Here is a 16,412-nt window from a genome sequence, read left to right as displayed (position 1 = left end):
GGGGGCAGTATTTGCACGGCCGGATAAAAAACGTAACCAATTTAATCTGGTTACTACTCCTGCCCAGTAACTAGAATATGCATATAAAACACCCTAAAGTTTCTAAAACTGTTTGAATGGTGTCTGTGAGTATAACAGAACTCATATGGCAGGCAAAAACCTGAGAAGATTCCTTACAGGAAGTGGCCTGTCTGACAAGTTCTTGTTCTTCTTGGCTCTGTTTATTGAAGACTGAGGATCTTTGCTGTAACGTGACACTTCCTACAGCTCCCATAGGCTCTCAGAACCCGGGAAAAAGCTGTATGATATCGAGGCAGCCCCTGGCTGAAAAACATTAGCGCGTTTGGATAGTGGCCGGTCAGAGGACCATCAGACTGGGGCTCGTGCACGAGGGCACGAGATGTTTTTATTTTCTCTCTCTTTGAACGTAAACACGCTTTCCCGGTTGGAATATTATCGCTTTTTTACGAGAAAAATGGCATAAAAATTGATTTTAAACAGCGGTTGACATGCTTCGAAGTACGGTAATTGAATATTTAGAAATGTTTTGTCACGAAACGCGTTGGGCGCGTGACCCTTATTTACCCTTCAGATAGTGTCTTGAACGCATGAACAAAACGCCGCTATTTGGACATAACTATGGATTATTTGGGACCAAACCAACATTTGAAGTAGAAGTCCTGGGAGTGCATTCTGATGAAGAACACCAAAGGTAATCAAACTTTTCTAATAGTAAATCGGAGTTTGGTGAGTGCCAAACTTGGTTGGTGTCAAAATAGCTAGCCTGTGATGGCTGGGCTATCTACTTAGAGTATTGCAAAATGTGCTTTCACCGAAAATCTATTTTAACTTCTCTAGGGCCAGTGGGATGATTTCGTCCCACCTACGTAACAGCCAGTGGAATCCCGTGGCGCATTATTCAAATACCTTAGAACTGCTATTACTTCAATTTCTCAAACATATGACTATTTTACACCATTTTAAAGACAAGACTCTCGTTAACCTCTTGGGGCTAGGTGGGACGCTAGCGTGCCACCTGTGGTGCACTCCATCAACAGCAGGTGCATTTCAAGAGCGGCAAATTTGAATCCAAATAAATGTCAAAATTCAAATTTTTCAAAAATACAACTATGTTACACCATTTGAAAGATAAACATCTCCTTAATCTAACCACGTTTTACGATTTCAAAAAGGTTTTACGGCGAAAGCATAAATTTAGAGTATGTTAGGACAGTACATTTACAAGAGTTGTGTGTAATGTTTTGTCAAGTCAAAGACAGGGTCACCAAAACCATAAAACCAGCTAAAATGATACACTAACCTTTTACAATCTCCATCAGATGACACTCCTAGGACATTATGTTAGACAATGCATGCATTTTTAGTTCTATCAAGTTCATATTTATATACAAAAACAGCGTTTTACTATGGCATTGATGTTGAGGAAATCGTTTCCCTCCAATAACCGGCAGTCAAGTCAGCGTCACAAATTAAATAATTAAAATTAGAAAACATTGGTAAAATATTATATTGTCATTTAAAGAATTATAGATTTACATCTTTTGAACGCAATCAACTTGCCAGATTTAAAAATAACCTTACTGGGAAATCACACTTTGCAATAATCTGAGCACTGTGCCCAGAAAAATACGCGTTGCGATACAGACTAGACGTCATGTTGGGGAGATCTAAAATCGAAAATACTATGTAAATAATCCATTACCTTTGATTCTCTTCATCAGATGTCACTTCCAGGTATCACAGGTCCATAACGAATGTAGTTTTGTTCAAAAAAGCTCATCATTTATGTCCAAAAATCTCCGTCTCGTTAGCACATGATGTAAGCCAGCCGGACTTCTCGTCATGAACGAGGGGAAAAAATATATTTCCGTTCGTTCAAACATGTCAAACGTTGTATAGCATAAATCATTAGGGCCTTTTTTAACCAGAACATGAATAATATTCAAGGTGGACGAATGCATAGCCTTTTATAACGTATTGGAACGAGGGTACCCAACATGAAGTAGCGCGCCAGGTGTCTAATGGGACATCACCGTTCCATGGCTCTTGTTCGGTCAGATCTCCCTCCAGAAGACTCAAAACACTTTGTAAAGGCTGGTGACATCTAGTGGAAGCAATAGGAAGTGCCAAAATATTCCTAAACCCCTGTGTGTTTCAATGGGATAGGTTTAAAGTCAATACAACACATCAGGTATCCACTTCCTGTCAGAAAATGTCTCAGGGTTTTGCCTGCCAAATGAGTTCTGTTATACTCACAGACACCATTCAAACAGTTTTGGAAACTTTAGAGTGTTTTCTATCCATATATAATAAGTATATGCATATTCTAGTTACTGGGTAGGATTAGTAACCAGATTAAATCGGGTACATTTTTTTTATCCAGACGTGCAAATGCTGCCCCCTAGACCCAACAGGTTAATCTAACCACACTGTCCGATTTCAAAAAGGCTTTACAACAAAAGCAAAACATTAGATTATGTCAGCAGAGTACCCAGCCAGAAATAATCAGACACCCATTTTTCAAGCCAGCATATAATGTCACCAAAACCCAGAAGACAGCTAAATGCAGCACTCACCTTTGATGATCTTCATCAGATGACAACCCTAGGACATTATGTTATACAATACATGCATGTTTTGTTCAATCAAGTTCATATTTATATCAAAAACCAGCTTTTTACTTGAGCATGTGACGTTCAGAACTAGCATACCCCCCGCAAACTTCCGGGGAATTCGCTAACATTTTACTAAATTACTCACGATAAACGTTCACAAAAAGCATAACAATTATTTTAAGAATTATAGATACAGACCTCCTCTATGCACTCGATATGTCCGATTTTAAAATAGCTTTTTGGTGAAAGCACATTTTGCAATATTCTAAGTACATAGCCCAGGCATCACGGGCTCGCTATTTAGACACCCGGCAAGTTTAGCACTCACCATAATCATATTTACTATTATAAAAGTTTCATTACCTTTTGTTGTCTTCCTCAGAATGCACACCCAGGACTGCTACTTCAATAACAAATGTTGGTTTGGTCCAAAATAATCCATCGTTATATCCGAATAGCGGCGTTTTGTTTGTGCGTTCCAGACACTATCCGAAATAGTAAAGAAGTGTCGCGCGCATGGCGCAATTCGTGACAATAAAATTCTAAATATTCCATTACCGTACTTCGAAGCATGTCAACCGCTGTTTAAAATCAATTTTTACGACATTTTTCTCGTAGAAAAGCGATAATATTCCGACAGGGAATCTCCTTTTCGGCAAACAGAGGAAAAAATCCCAAAGGCGGGGGCGGTCGGGGTCACGAGCATAAGCCCAGTGTCCCTTGATCGGCCACTTGAGAAAGGCGATAATGTGTTTCAGCCTGGGGCTGGAATGACGACATTCTGTTTTTTCCCGGGCTCTGAGCGCCTATTGACGACGTAGGAAGTGTCACGTTAGAGCAGAGATCCTTAGTAAATTTTAGAGATGGAAAAGAAGTTCATGAAATGGTCAGACAGGCCACTTCCTGTAAAGGAATCTCTCAGGTTTTGACCTGCCATTTGAGTTCTGTTATACTCACAGACACCATTCAAACAGTTTTAGAAAATTTAGGGTGTTTTCTATCCATATGTAATAAGTATATGCATATTCTAGTTACTGGGTAGGAGTGGTAACCAGATTAAATCGGGTATGTTTTTTATCCAGCCGTGTCAATACTGCCCCCTAGCCCTAACAGGTTAAGAATTATAGATACAGAACTCCTTTATGCACTCGCTATGTCCGATTTTAAAATAGCTTTTCGATGAAAGCACATTTTGCAATATTCTAAGTAGATAGCCCAGCCATCACAGGCTAGGTATTTTGACACCAACCAAGTGTGGTACTCACCAAACTCCGATTTACCATTAGAAAAGTTTGATTACCTTTGGTGTTCTTCGTCAGAATGCACTCCCAGGACTTCTACTTCAATAACAAATGTTGGTTTGGTCCCAAATAATCCATAGTTATATCCAAATAGTGGCGTTTTGTTCGTGCGTTCAAGACACTATCCGAAGGGTAAATAAGGGTCACGCGCCCGACGCGTTTTGTGACAATAAATTTCTAAATATTCCATTACCGTACTTCGAAGCATGTCAAACTCTGTTTAAAATCAATTTTTATGCAATTTTTCTCGTAAAAAAGCGATAATATTCCGACCGGGACTGGTGGTTTTCGTTCAAAGAGAGAGAAAGTAAACATGGAGTCGACTCGGGCACGCGGGCCCCGTCCCATTGTCCTCAGATCGACCACTATCAAAATGCGCTAATGTTTTTCAGCCATGGGCTGCAAAGCCACGATTCAGCTTTCTGGCGCCTTCTGAGAGCCTATGGGAGCGTTAGAAAATGTCACGTCATGCCAGAGATCCCCTGTTTTTGTTAGAGATGATCAAGAAGGCCATGAAATGGTCAGAGAGAGCGCTTCCTGTTTGGAATCTTCTCAGGTTTTGGCCTGCCAAATGAGTTCTGTTATACTCACAGACACCATTCAAACAGTTTTAGAAACTTTAGGGTGTTTTCTATCCAAATCAAACAATTATATGCATATTCTAGTTTCTGGGCAGGAGTAATAACCAGATTAAATCGGGTACGTTTTTTATCCGGCCGTGAACATACTGCCCCCTATCCTAAACAGGTTAAACCGCAGCCGTCGACACAGCAGTTCTTAAAAGAGGAAGTAAACATAGACAAACCTATATTAAAATTGGCAGTCTAGAGCACCAGTGAAAGGGATTTCGAAATGGGAAGTTAGGAGCAATTTATATAAGGACGGTATTTGGTATCATGATAAGTTACCAATACTACCTAAGTCATTGTTTAGAGATGCGGCAAGATTGACACATGGGCAGAGCCATGTGTCAACAGGGGGGATAGTAGAGCAGGTTCGGAAACACTTTGTGGCCTATTGGATAATGAACTACTTAACCTCTTGGGGCTAGGTGGGACGCTAGCGTGCCACCCGTGGTGCACTCCATCAACAGCAGGTGCATTTCAAGAGCGGCAAATTTGAATCCAAATAAATGTCAAAATTCAAATTTTTCAAAAATACAACTATTTTACACCATTTGAAAGATAAACATCTCCTTAATCTAACCACGTTTTACGATTTCAAAAAGGTTTTACGGCGAAAGCATAAATTTAGAGTATGTTAGGACAGTACATTTACAAGAGTTGTGTGTAATGTTTTGTCAAGTCAAAGACAGGGTCACCAAAACCATAAAACCAGCTAAAATGATGCACTAACCTTTTACAATCTCCATCAGATGACACTCCTAGGACATTATGTTAGACAATGCATGCATTTTTAGTTCTATCAAGTTCATATTTATATCCAAAAACAGCGTTTTACTATGGCATTGATGTTGAGGAAATCGTTTCCCTCCAATAACCGGCAGTCAAGTCAGCGTCACAAATTAAATAATTAAAATTAGAAAATATTGGTAAAATATTATATTGTCATTTAAAGAATTATAGATTTACATCTCTTGAACTCAATCAACTTGCCAGATTTAAAAATAACCTTACTGGGAAATCACACTTTGCAATAATCTGAGCACTGCGCCCAGAAAAATACGCGTTGCGATACAGACTAGACGTCATGTTGGGGAGATCTAAAATCGAAAATACTATGTAAATAATCCATTACCTTTGATTCTCTTCATCAGATGTCACTTCCAGGTATCACAGGTCCATAACGAATGTAGTTTTGTTCAAAAAAGCTCATCATTTATGTCCAAAAATCTCCGTCTCGTTAGCACATGATGTAAGCTAGCCGGACTTGTCGTCATGAACGAGGGGAAAAAATATATTTCCGTTCGTTCAAACATGTCAAACGTTGTATAGCATAAATCATTAGGGCCTTTTTTAACCAAAACATGAATAATATTCAAGGTGGACGAATGCATACTCTTTTATAACGTATTGGAACGAGGGTACCCAACATGAACTCGCGCGCCAGGTGTCTAATGGGACATCATCGTTCCATGGCTCTTGTTCGGTCAGATCTCCCTCCAGAAGACTCAAAACACTTTGTAAAGGCTGGTGACATCTAGTGGAAGCAATAGGAAGTGCCAAAATATTCCTAAGCCCCTGTGTTTTTCAATGGGATAGGTTTAAAGTCAATACAACACATCAGGTATCCACTTCCTGTCAGAAAATGTCTCAGGGTTTTGCCTGCCAAATGAGTTCTGTTATACTCACAGACACCATTCAAACAGTTTTAGAAACTTTAGAGTGTTTTCTATCCATATATAATAAGTATATGCATATTCTAGTTACTGGGTAGGATTAGTAACCAGATTAAATCGGGTAAATTTTTTTTATCCAGACGTGCAAATGCTGCCCCCTAGACCCAACAGGTTAAAAAACATTTTTTATAATACATAAGTATATTAAATGGGAAGAGGTGGTCCCAACTTACTGGGTGGACACGATTAGGGTAGTTGGTTTACTAGGATCTATCTCTTTAAATAATGGATTACATTTTAGCTGATCAGGTAAACCATATAGAATGCCAGAGTTAGGGAGGCCAGAACAGGTAGACATAGAAGTTGAAGATATACTAACAGAACACATGGTTAACCAAACCCGTATGTCCGAGACTTTGTGTCCAACAGGTGAATTACAGGAGAAGATGATTCTCTCAATCCAACCAGGAGACTGGGTGTGGATCCAGTCCCTGAGGAGAAAAGAACTGGAAGCAGACACGGTGGGAGGGCCCTTACCAAGTGTTCCTGGTAATAGCCTTCGCGGTGAGAATAGCTGAAAGAGCTACCTGGGTTCATATCACACATTGCGGGAGGGTAAGACACACTGACACTGTCGAACAATCACAGAGTTAGGAGAAGAACCGAATACCTATAAGGTTCGGGGGTTACCTCTCTAACAAAGATTCCCTAACCCGCCCGATCCTCACTGTGTGCATTCATAGAAGTGAAAGTGTGGGTTGGCCTCTAGCCAGTGATATATTCTCCGGGAGGGGGTGGGGCTTTACAGGGGTACTGGTCAGTCTGAGCTGTCTGATTGTGGGAGCCATATTCCTAATACACCATGAACCACTCGAGAAGTCAGAAAGTGGTAACTTGACCCATAGTGTAGAAGATGAGGAGTTTTTATGGCCTAGGTACAAAAGGTCACTCGATCTGGATAAAAAGGAAGTGAGAGTAGAGTTAGGGAAGGATGTCTCAATAGAGTTCTATGCAGACCAAATGGGGTCCCTAACCTCCTGGCAGTCTAGGACTCGGACTTCATGGGGAAGATATCTGTGTAGATCCCGGTGTAACTCATGGAATCAGGTCATAGCTCACACAGAGAGAGAAGGCTATGTCAATCCACACACCCAATATAGAAACAGATGGAGTATAGTGAAGGCCAGGGTTTTTGACTGCAATCCAGAGCAAGGGAAGTATTGCTTGAAGATAGGAATGACCATTAAAAGCATAAAGAAAGAGGATTTAGGGTTATGGTATGTTGGCCTTGACCAGACCATTGTCGACACTGCGGTACCATTCCGAGTAGTAGAGGTTAGGACAGGAGATAGTTCTACCGCCAGCCAGAATACCAGTAGTACCCCTGATAAAACGGACATTACCCGTGTTGTCATCCAGAGCCAAGGACCGGTGAGGATAGTTCAGACGAAAGATCTTAACCTCTATGGGCTAGGTGGGACGCTAGCATCCCACCCGTGGTGCACTCCATCAACAGCAGGTGCATTTCAAGAGCGGCAAATTTGAATCCAAATAAATGTCGAAATTCAAATTTTTCAAACATACAACTATTTTACACCCTTTGAAAGATAAACATCTCCTTAATCTAACCACGTTTTACGATTTCAAAAAGGTTTTACGGCGAAAGCATAAATTTAGAGTATGTTAGGACAGTACATTTACAAGAGTTGTGTGTAATGTTTTGTCAATTCAAAGACAGGGTCACCAAAACCATAAAACCAGCTAAAATGATGCACTAACCTTTTACAATCTCCATCAGATGACACTCCTAGGACATTATGTTAGACAATGCATGCATTTTTTGTTCTATCAAGTTCATATTTATATCCAAAAACAGCGTTTTACTATGGCATTGATGTTGAGGAAATCGTTTCCCTCCAATAACTGGCAGTCAAGTCAACACCACAAATGAAATAATTAAAATTAGAAAACATTGGTAAAATATTATATTGTCATTTAAGGAAGTGATTGAGGTTTGAGACTTGGTTTGGGGATTCCAACCTATGGCTGGAATGGATTCAGTATACAGCTAGATCAGTAGCTAAAGAAGAAGGTTATGCCTGCGCAACAGCCAAACTTCAGTTGACAACCATCCCCTTTCTACTCGATGGAATTAATTTACCAAGGGGAATGGCCTGTATGGTAAAGCTGTTCATGAAGGCAAGGAAGCCAGACAGTTGCACTGATCTGCATTATCTGTATCCTATGTGTCCATTTGATTCAGACTTCCCCCTTTCACAGTCGCAGGAGGAGACTATTATTGTGTGGCTCGACACAACACATACGGATGGAACGTAGGGGAAGTAAGAACATGCAATAGGACAGAGAATGTTACAACTGACGAGACAATGAGGGACCTGACTGGGTGGTTGAGTTCCGAGGACTTTAGTAAGATAAAAAGGCCGAGAGCGGATGTCTGGTGGTTGTGTGGAGGTATGAAGCTGTGGCCAAACCTGCCTGCAAATTGGACTGGTATTTGTGCATTGGTACAGTTAGGCATGCCCTTCACCCTTATACAACACAAAGACCTAGTGCCAGGTGAAAGAGAGGGGAGGAGTGCTCTGTCAGGGTCCTTTGACGATAGAATTTACATTGATAGCATTGGGGTTCCAAGGGGGGTGCCTGATGAGTTTAAAGCTAGGAATCAGATATGGGCTGGATTGGAATCAAGTCTTTTTTGGTGGTCGACTCTCAATAAAAAATGTGGATTGGATAAATTACATTTATTATAACCAACAGTGTTTCATCAACTATACCAGAGAGGCAATTCAAGGGTTAGCAGAACAGACAGCTGCGACCACTTTGATGGTATTGCAGAATAGAATAGCTTTGGATATGCTTCTGGCTGAGAAGGGTGGTGTGTGTGTGATGTTTGGATCTGAATGCTGTACTTTCATCCCTGAGAACACAGCTCCAGATGGATCAGTGACAAAGGTCCTGGCCGGTCTAAACAATTTAGCTCAGGAGTTAGCAGAAAATTCCGGGGTGGACATGGCACTCACGGGATGGTTTGATAGTACGTTCGGAAAATTGGTTGTAATCACTGTGTTGTGGACTGCTTTCACCTGTATGACTGTGTTGATATTATGTGGTTGTTGTTTGGTCCCTTGTGCGAGAGGTCTCATTTCCAGGGCTCTGGAGAGATCGATGACGGAGCAGATGGTGAGATACGGACCGATTCCAAGTTCAGACCAGTGGGATGACAAATACCTACCGCCGAGCCTGGTGGAGGATTCATTCAATTACGAGGAGCCCATGTTTAGGAAGACTGTTTCTCTAAATGAAGGTCATAGCAAAAATCCTAATCCTGACTGGACATAGGCTTAGAACAATCATTGATAAGTATGTAATGAAAATACATGTATTCGTTTTCTTTGATCTAGTTTGATTTTGTGTGACATTTCTGAATCCAATAAAAATAGATGTGTTAATGTGTATGTGAAATACTTTAGCCAATAGGGTGGATTGTAATGGAAATAATATGATTAACCTGTTAGGGCTAGGGGGCAGTATTGACACGGCCGGATAAAAAACGTATCCGATTTAATCTGGTTACTACTCCTGCCCAGTAACTAGAATATGCATATAATTATTAGCTTTGGATAGAAAACACCCTAAAGTTTCTAAAACTGTTTGAATGGTGTCTGTGAGTATAACAGAACTCCTATGGCAGGCAAAAACCTGAGAAGGTTTCATGCAGGAAGTGGCCTGTCTGACAAGTGGTCGTTCTTCTTGTCTCTGTTTATTGAAGAGTCAGGATCTTAGCTGTAACGTGACACTTCCTACGGCTCCCATAGGCTCTCAGAGCCTGGGAAAAAGCTGAACGATATTGAGGCAGCCCCTGGCTGAAACACATTACTCGCCTTTGCCAAGTGGCCGATCAGAGGACAAAGGAATTAGGTGCGTGCCCGACTCGACCCAGTGATATATTTTCTTTCGTCTGTTACCTAATTGCAGATTCCCAGTCGGAATATTATCGCTTTTTTACGAGAAAAATGGCATAAAAATTGATTTTAAACAGCGGTTGACATGCTTCGAAGTACGGTAATGAAATATTTAGAAATCTTTTGTACGAAATGCGCCGTGCGCGTGACCCTTATTTACCATTTCGGATAGTGTCTAGAACGCACGAACAAAACGCCGCTGTTGGAACATAACTTATGGATTATTTTGGACCAAACCAACATTTGTTATTGAAGTAGAAGTCCTGGGAGTGCATTCTGATGAAGAACAGGAAAGGTAATCAAACTTTTCTAATAGTAAATCTGATTTTGGTGAAGGCTAAACTTGCTGGGTGTCTAAATAGCTAGCCCTGTGATGCCGGGCTATCTACTGAGAATATTGCAAAATGTGCTTTCACCGAAAAGCTATTTTAAAATCGGACATATGAGTGCATAGAGGAGTTCTGTATCTATAATTCTTAACCTGTTAGGGCTAGGGGCAGTATTGACACGGCTGGATAAAAAACTTACCCGATTTAATCTGGTTACTACTCCTGCCCAGTAACTAGAATATGCATATAATTATTGGCTTTGGATAGAAAACACCCTAAAGTTTCTAAAACTGTTTGAATGGTGTCTGTGAGTATAACAGAACTCATATGTCAGGCAAAAACCTGAGAAGATTTCATGCAGGAAGTGGCCTGTCTGACAAGGTGTCGTTCTTCTTGTCTCTGTTTATTGAAGAGTGAGGATCTTAGCTGTCCCGTGACACTTCCAACGACTGCCATAGGTTCTCAGAAGGCGGCAAAACGCTGAATCGTGGCTTTGCAGGCTCTGGCTGAAACAAAGTAGCGCGTTTGGGTAGTGGCTGGTTACAGTACTGTGAGACTCAGCCTCGTGCCCGCGTCGACCGAAAGCTTTGTTTTCTTTCCTCTGTTTAGCTAAATGGACATTCCCGGTCGGAATATTATTGCTTTTTTACGAGAAAAATGGCATAAAAATGGATTTTAAACAGCGGTTGACATGCTTCGAAGTACGGTAATGGAATATTTAGATTTTTTTTGGTCACGAATTGCACCATGCGCACGACCCTGATTTACCATTTCGGATAGTGTCTGGTACGCACGAACAAAACGCCGCTATTCGGATATAACGATGGATTATTTTGGACCAAACCAACATTTGTTATTGAAGTAGCAGTCCTGGGAGTGCATTCTGACGAAGACAACAAAAGGTAATCAAACTTTTATAATAGTAAATCTGATATTGGTGAGTGCTAAACTTGCCGGGTGTCTAAATAGCTAGCTCGTGATGGTTGGGCTATGTACTTAGAATATTGCAAAATGTGCTTTCACCAAAAAGCTATTTTAAAATCAGACATATCGAGTGCATAGAGGAGTTCTGTATCTATAATTCTTAAAATAATTGTTATGCTTTTTGTGAACGTTTATCGTGAGTAATTTAGTAAATTGTTAGTGAATTCGCCGGAAGTTTGCGGGGGGTATGCTAGTTCTGAACGTCACATGCTAATGTAAAAAGCTGTTTTTTGATATAAATATGAACTTGATTGAACAAAACATGCATGTATTGTAAAACATAATGTCCTAGGGTTGTCATCTGATGAAGATCATCAAAGGTTAGTGCTGCATTTAGCTGTCTTCTGGGTTTTTGTGACATTATATGCTAGCTTGAAAAATGGGTGTCTGATTATTTCTGGCTTGGTACTCTGCTGACATAATCTAATGTTTTGCTTTCGTTGTAAAGCCTTTTTGAAATCGGACAGTGTGGTTAGATTAACGAGAGTCTTGTCTTCAAATAGCTGTAAAATAGTCATATGTTTGAGAAATTGAAGTAATAGCATTTCAAAGGTTTTGAAAATCGCGCCACAGGATTCAACTGGCTGTTACGTAGGTGGGACGAATTCGTCCCGCCTGCCCCAGAGAGGTTAAATTTACTAAATTACTCACGATAAACGTTCACAAAAAGCATAACAATTATTTTAAGAATTATAGATACATTACTCCTCTATGCACTCGATATGTCCGATTTTAAAATAGTTTTTCGGATGAAGCACATTTTGCAATATTCTGAGTAGTTAGCCCGGCATCACAGGGCTAGCTATTTAGACACCCGGCAAGTTTAGCCTTCACCAAAATCCCATTTACTATAACAAAAATGGTCTTACCTTTCCTGTTCTTCGTCAGAATGCACTCCCAGGACTTCTACTTCAATAACAAATGTTGGTTTGGTCCCAAATAATCCATTGTTATATCCAAACAGCGTTGTTTTGTTCGTGAGTTCTAGACACTATCCGAAATGGTAAATAACGGTCGCACGCATGGCGCATTTCGTGACAAAAAAATTCTAAATATTCCATTACCGTACTTCGAAGCATGTCAACCGCTGTTTAAAATCAATTTTTATGCCATTATTCTTGTAAAAAGCGATAATATTCCGACTGGGAATCTGCAATTAGGTAAACAGACGAAAGAAAATATATCACTGGGTCGACTCGGGCACGCACCTAATTCCTTTGTCCTCTGATCGGCCACTTGGCAAAGGCGATAATGTGTTTCGAGCCAGGGGCTGCCTCAATATCGTTCAGCTTTTTCCCAGGCTCTGAGAGCCTATGGGAGCCGTAGGAAGTGTCACGTTACAGCTAAGATCCTGACTCTTCAATAAACAGAGACAAGAAGAACGACCACTTGTCAGACAGGCCACTTCCTGCATGAAACCTTCTCAGGTTTTTGCCTGCCATAGGAGTTCTGTTATACTCACAGACACCATTCAAACAGTTTTAGAAACTTTAGGGTGTTTTCTATCCAAAGCTAATAATTATATGCATATTCTAGTTACTGGGCAGTAGTAGTAACCAGATTAAATCGGATACGTTTTTTATCCGGCCGTGTCAATACTGCCCCCTAGCCCTAACAGGTTAATCATATTATTTCCATTACAATCCACCCTATTGGCCTTGGTCCGGGTTTGGTGGGTAATTCTGTAACGGCTGTCTGAGGAAGAAGTGGACCAAAACGCGGCGGAGTTAGGGTTCGTCATATTTAATTCAACGAACACTATGCAATTCACAAAAACAACAAAACTGACAGCCAACACAGTCCTGTCAGGTGCAACCACAATGACAAGAACAATTACCCACGAAACACAAAGGAAACGTAGGCAACTTATGTGTGACTCCCAATCAACCACAACCCTCTACAGCTGTGCCTGATTGGAAGTCACACGGCCAAAATCAATGAAACAATAAAAAACACACACTTCCTTCTGCCATATCCTGACCCAACTACACCCTCTACTGGTCAGGACGTGACAGTATCATAAACATCATGTTGGTATGACTGTAAACACTGATAAAGTATCATATACATCATGTTGGTATGACTGTAAACACTGATAAAGTATCATAAACATCATGTTGGTATGACTAAACACTGATAAAGTATCATATACATCATGTTGGTATGAATGTAAACACTGATAAAGTATCATATACATCCAAATAATCTCAAAATTAAAATTCAAGTATTATATGGCATTTTAAAGATACTCTACTCGTTAATCCAATCACATTGTCTTATTTCAAAAAGGCTTTACGGTGAAAGAAAAACATTACATTATTTTAGCATCTCAGCCATTTTCAAAGCCGATAGCCATCACAAAACCAGATATACAGCTAAAATTAAGCACAAACCTTTGACAATCTGAATCAGATGACCCTCCTAGGACATCATGTTAGACAATACATGCATTTTTTGTTCGATCAAGTTTATATTTATATCCAAAAATACCGATTTTTACATTGGTGCGTGACGTTCAGAAAATGTTTTCTCCCCTTAACAGCCGGTGAAAAGGCACATTTAATTTACGGAAGAACTCATAAAACGTTGAAAAAAAAAATCTAACAATTATTTAAAGAATTACAAATAATCTACTCCTTTATGCAACCACTTTGTCAGATTTCAAAAATAACGTTACGGAAAAAGCAACATTGTTCAATATTCTGAGTACAGAACTTAGCCTTCAATGCTAAGCTATACAGTTAGCCTTCAATGCTAAGCTATACAGTTAGCCTTCAATGCTAAGCTATACAGTTAGCCTACAACCACGGCGTCGACAAATCTCTAACAATATGTTGGAAATATTTACTTACCTTTTGCTGATCTTCGGCGGAATGCACTCGGGATGGGCTCCCACTTCCACAAGAAAAATTTTCATTTGTTCTGCAAAAGTCCATCATTTATGTCCAAAATACGTCCGTTTTGTTGACCCGTCCAGAACTACATGTTACCATGCCAATGTGGCGTGGACGCAAATCCGTAGACGAAATGGCCAAAAAATTCCATTACCATTTGTAGAAACACGGCAAACGATGTTTACAATCAATCCTTTAGGGTATTTTTTAACGTAAAATTGGGATAATTTAACAACGGGGCTGTAGGTATTCAGTCATACAAGAACAAATAGACGCAGCCCGTCTGGTGTTCAACCTTCCCAAGTTCTCTCACGTCACCCCGCTCCTCCGCACACTCCACTGGCTTCCAGTTGAAGCTCGCATCCGCTACAAGACCATGGTGCTTGCCTACGGAGCTGTGAGGGGAACGGCACCTCCGTACCTTCAGGCTCTGATCAGGCCCTACACCCAAACAAGGGCACTGCGTTCATCCACCTCTGGCCTGCTGGTCCCCCTACCTCTGAGGAAGCACAGTTCCCGCTCAGCCCAGTCAAAACTGTTCGCTGCTCTGGCACCCCAATGGTGGAACAAGCTCCCTCACGACGCCAGGACAGCGGAGTCAATCACCACCTTCCGGAGACACCTGAAACCCCACCTCTTTAAGGAATACCTGGGATAGGATAAAGTAATCCTTCTAACCCCCCTCCACCCCTTAAAAGAGTTAGATGCACTATTTTAAAGTGGTTGTTCCACTGGATATCATAAGGTGAATGCACCAATTTGTAAGTCGCTCTGGATAAGAGCGTCTGCTAAATGACTTAAATGTAAATGTAAATAAAAACAACAGCTAAGTCACGTGGATGCGAGTCATAAGACACCTGTTCTCTGATTGGCCAGGGATTGAATGAGACAGAATTTTCTGCCCGGTTACAGATGACGGATGAAAGCAGTGCCTAAAGATTGTTGACAGCCAATGGAAGAGTCAGGATTTACGTTGCACCTACCATGTCATTGTAGTTTTTTCAAGGGATTGAAAAGAAAACTACATTTCGAATTTCTCCCACTTCCTGACTCAATTTTTTCTCAGTTTTTTTTGCCTGCCATATGAGTTCTGTTATACTCACAGACACCATTCAAAGAGTTTTAGAAACTTTAGGGTGTTTTCTATTCAAATCTACTAATAATATGCATATTCTAGTAACCTGAGGAAGAGAATCACTTAGCCTTTCAACTAATTTTCAAATGATTGGATGCCTATTTAAAAACACTTTTTCAACATTTCAAGATAGCAATTAGTTCAGTTTGATCTTATTAAAGACAGCTGTATATATTTTTTATTCATTTTGACATTTTTTTTTGGACCCAAAAATATTCTATGTTCACGCCTACTTTTTTTGCACTATGTTTGAAGGCTGTCAACTTCTTGTCAGGGGGAGAATCACTTAGCCTTTCCACTAAATTTCAAATGATAGGATGCCTATTTTAAAACACTTTTTCAACATTTCAAGATAGCAGTTAGTTCAGTTTTATCTTATTAAAGACAGCTGTATATTTTTTTTATTCATTTTGACATTGTCAAGAGGTTAACTTGCAAGGAAGCATTTCAGTACATAATACTTGCATTGTACTTCATATTATTATAGATATTTTAGGGTTGCCATGGATTTCAAGCAGGCAATGCCATCAGGTCCAAACCCAAAACAAGGAAATTGTAGGAGACAGGTGTGTTGGGGTTTCCTGCCAGCATGACCACCCGCTTCACTTCCTGAACATGAAAAAGGGTGAAAGGTGGGATGCAGTAATAAGGAGTTTTTTTTCAGTTTCTTATTCAGTATTTTATTTCAGTGTTGATTAATTTAGTTAATTTAGTAAATTGTATTTAGTTGTTTAGTGCAGATAATGATGTACTTCTTCTGTAGTTTGTCAAATGCAGTGAACCTGCTGAGACATGAAGGAGGGGATGAGAGGCCAGAACATCAACCTCATCTTCATGGAGGACATTGATGC

This window comes from Salmo salar, unplaced genomic scaffold (assembly GCF_965601325.2).
Source record: "Salmo salar unplaced genomic scaffold, fSalSal1 ptg000005l, whole genome shotgun sequence".
Lineage (NCBI taxonomy): Eukaryota > Metazoa > Chordata > Actinopteri > Salmoniformes > Salmonidae > Salmo > Salmo salar.
The sequence above is the reverse complement of the archived record's forward strand: the minus strand, read 5'-3'. Positions refer to the sequence as shown.